At 48.8% G+C, this 3,657-nt stretch overlaps 1 long non-coding RNA gene across 1 annotated transcript; it reads left to right on the top strand.

Moving 5' to 3' along the window:
• Window positions 1–1,601: 1,601 nt before the first annotated feature.
• Window positions 1,602–3,431, top strand: LOC125729209 (uncharacterized). Its single transcript, XR_007389670.1, has 3 exons — window positions 1,602–1,661; window positions 1,749–1,888; window positions 3,122–3,431. It is a non-coding gene; the product is annotated as an uncharacterized LOC125729209 (long non-coding RNA).
• The last annotated feature ends 226 nt before the right edge of the window (window positions 3,432–3,657 follow it).

Here is a 3,657-nt window from a genome sequence, read left to right as displayed (position 1 = left end):
TGGCAATATGATTACTCTGTGACTCATGGGCTTCAAACCCACAACCATCCGGACACACATTCATAATCCCTCTGAGTTACACATCTTGGATTTATCGAAATGGATGGTAGGGGGGCAGTCATGTCGCTCCGCCCACCGTCTCACTGGTACCACGGTGTCGTCCCCCAGAGCGGGAGAAGGAGCGACACAAGAAGCGTAGCCGCAGCCGGTCTCTGAGCCGTGGCGAGAAGCACCGCCGCTGGAGCAAGGACTCCAGGGGGCGGAGTCACGAGAAGCGCAGCAGCAGCCGCGACCGCAAGGGTCGTGACCGACGGAGCAGCTCACGCGAGCACAAGAAGCACAGGTACCCCCCCTCACGGTCCCGGTTACAGGCACTGAAGCTGATATCTAGCATGGTTTGAGGCCTCTTAACAAGTTTCTTTCACAATCAACCAATTGGTTTCTTCGTGGTGGGAAGGGGGACTGTACCCATATTAAATTTTAACTGGCGTTTATAAGTAGCCCCCGCCATAGCGATGGGACCTCAAAGCCAGCCTAAAAAGTGGCGCATGGTCACACCCTCATGACCTTAAACTGCCTGCGATCCAAAGTTAAATGTAAACATTCTGCCATCTGTTTGTTTTTGCCAGATTCTGAGTGTTTACACTGTATTGTTTGGGGAAAACAACCTTCTGTTTTGTGTTTGGGCAGCTACTCTCCTCGGAGAAGCCGTAAGAAAAGGACATACAAGTACTGGGATGTTCCCCCTCCGGGATTCGAGCACATCACCCCCATGCAGTACAAGGCAATGCAAGGTTTGGATGCGACGCTTCCATGTGTGCTAGTTCAGTATTGCAAGGTTATGGTATATTGGTTGCAATGAAAGCATTTATTCTGGAGTGCCCTCCTCCCCCCTGCTGGTCAAAGAGGGAATAACACTTGGGATGATTTCAGACAGTGTGAAGAGAGCTTAAACCTAGGGGTTAGAAGCAAATGAAGGCGACGATCCGGATGTTCTGGCCGTCCCTGGTTGGGGTCTTGAAGCCCTTTCTCCTCCCCACAGCTGCAGGGCAGATCCCCACGATAGCTTTACTGGCAACATCCACCACCAGCGGCGTGGCAGTGACGCCCACCCAGGTGCCGATGGTCGGCAGCCAGATGACCCGGCAGGCCAGGCGGCTTTATGTCGGCAACATCCCCTTCGGCCTGACGGAGGTGAGTCCAGGCAAAGTCCCGCGTTGCCTTCTGTCATGCATACTGGTGTCATGTGTAGCTCAGTGAGTTAGGACACTGAGCCGGTCACAAGAAGGTTGTTGGTTCAAATCCCTTGGGCAGCAGAGTGATTTCACCATTGGGCCCCCGAGCGCAGCCCTTAAGCACTATTTGCTCTAGGAACTGTCTGGTCCTGCTTCTTCAATGAAATGTATGTTGCTTTGGATGAAAGTGTCCGCAAAATAAATAGATAAATGTACTAGACTTGTCAGTCATTTTTTTTCTCGTTTGCCTGTTTTGATGTCTTCAGACGTCTGCCTGTCTTCATTCAGTGTGTCTGCCTGTCTTTTTAGGAGGCCATGGCGGATTTCTTCAATACCCAGATGCGATTGGCTGGCTTATGTCAAGGTCCCACCAATCCCGTCCTCGCTGTTCAGATAAACCAGGACAAGAACTTTGCCTTCCTTGAAGTAAGAGTCTTTCCTGCCTAATGGCTGCTGTGTCCAGGCGGAGACCGCAGCCTTCCCTGATTAACGACGTTCTTCGTTCTGCCCTAGTTTCGGTCCGTGGATGAGACCACGCAGGCAATGGCCTTCGACGGCATCATTTTCCAGGGTCAGTCGTTAAAAATCAGGCGGCCCCCACGACTATCGCCCCCTGCCTGGCATCTCAGAGCAGCCCGCCTTCCACGTACCAGGTCCGTTTTGCTTGTCGCCGTCATAACCTTAATCTTTATTTACCTTTGAAGAGCCGATCGGCAAGGCCAGTTTTTTGTACTCGTTACGGACTGACTGTCCTTCGCAAGCTGCGGATGTCTTGTCATATAAAGAGGGAGACTTTCACTTTTATTTACTTAATGTTGTAAATATTTAGCAGACAGTTTTATCCAAAGTGAAGAATGTTTTTTTTTTTTTTTTTTTTTTGAGAAATCAGGGTCAGCCTGTCCCTAGAGCAAACTCGCCGGCCCAGTGGTGTGATCACCAGTGATGTGAACCAGTGATCTTCTGATGATAACGCTGGCATCCTAACCAGCTGAGCCACACACACACACACACAGCTCAGTCACTCACTTCTTACTGTTAACATAGGGGTGTTGTGTGGCTCTGTGATGTTTGCCCATGAAAAGAAGGTTGCTGGTTCAAATACCAGGGTTGGCAGAGTGATTTCACCACTGGGCCCTTGAGCAAGGACCCTAACCCCCAAATTGTTCTAGGGTTGCTGGCTCCTATTCTAGTTAAAAATTCTGGACACACCTACTGAAAATGACTTGTTTTTCAGCAAGATAATGACCCAAAGCCCACCTTGAAGGTTATGCAAGTAGCTTATTACCTTGTGAACTAGGAAAGAGATGGTCCCCACAGCCCCCCAACCTAAACTCTATAGAGCTGGTTTGGGATCAGTTGGATGAGAGTAAGAGTAAGGTAGCCAGCTTGCGCGCAGAACTTGTGGAAACTCGAGGACTGTTGGAGAAACGGTCCAGGTGGGTACATATGTTAGCTGGTTGAGTCCGCAATGCTGTCATCGAAGCCAATGGCTCCTATTTTGAAGAGACAAAAATTTTGTCTTTGCAGTACTTCATATGCATAACTTCCATGCCCAAAGGCCTTTTACTATAAGGTGAATAACAGCTAAAATAGAGACAAATGCATTAAGAGCAGGTGTGTCCATACTTTTGACTGGTGCTGCATGTGTCAGCATCTCCCATGGAGAGCAAGATGGGAGAGACAAAAAACAGTCGTCAAACTGCCCCAGTATTTAGGTATTTTTTTGCTGGAGTTACATTTATCTGATATTATATAGGAGATAACGACGTCATACTGATTTGAAGTTGGCTTATTTCACTCGCGCCGTTTGCTCGTGGTCATTATCCGGCATGTTGACGGTTTGCTGTGATCGGCCGGCTTTGGGCGCCGTGCCGCTCTGTCTGCAGGGGTCGTCTCCACCGTGGTTCCAGACTCGCCACACAAGCTCTTTGTCGGAGGCCTGCCCAACTATCTCAGTGACGATCAGGTACCCCGCCCTCAGTCTCTGTCGCCGGGGAGCCGACCCACAACCCTCCTGTGTTTCTGTCCCACTGCTGCACGTGGAACTCAAGCAGGCATGCACACACACGCACACGCACGCACGCACGCACGCGCACGCACATACATACATAAAATAAACACTCGTCTCTGTGTAACTGATTAGTAGGAAAAGAAAGCCTGTCAAAGTTACCTCACCGCTTAAAATTCATTACAAGATACTGGGGGGTCAAATGTCAGCATCATGTTTAAAGCTAGCTGCTGAAAATAGCCGCACATTTGAGTTTTTTTTTTTTTTTTTTAAAGATATTCATGGGATTTATTAAACATTTATTAGACATGTAGGTAATGAGTTGACAGTTACATTACGCTCATTGTTTATCCAGCTGTAAATTATGAAGATATTGAGACCCCGCTAATGTAAAAGGTACGTTTCCCAAAACCT

Source organism: Brienomyrus brachyistius, unplaced genomic scaffold (genome assembly GCF_023856365.1).
Source record: "Brienomyrus brachyistius isolate T26 unplaced genomic scaffold, BBRACH_0.4 scaffold573, whole genome shotgun sequence".
NCBI classification, from domain to species: domain Eukaryota; kingdom Metazoa; phylum Chordata; class Actinopteri; order Osteoglossiformes; family Mormyridae; genus Brienomyrus; species Brienomyrus brachyistius.
Note: the sequence above shows the minus strand (reverse complement) of the source record. Positions and strands in the feature narration are given on the sequence as shown.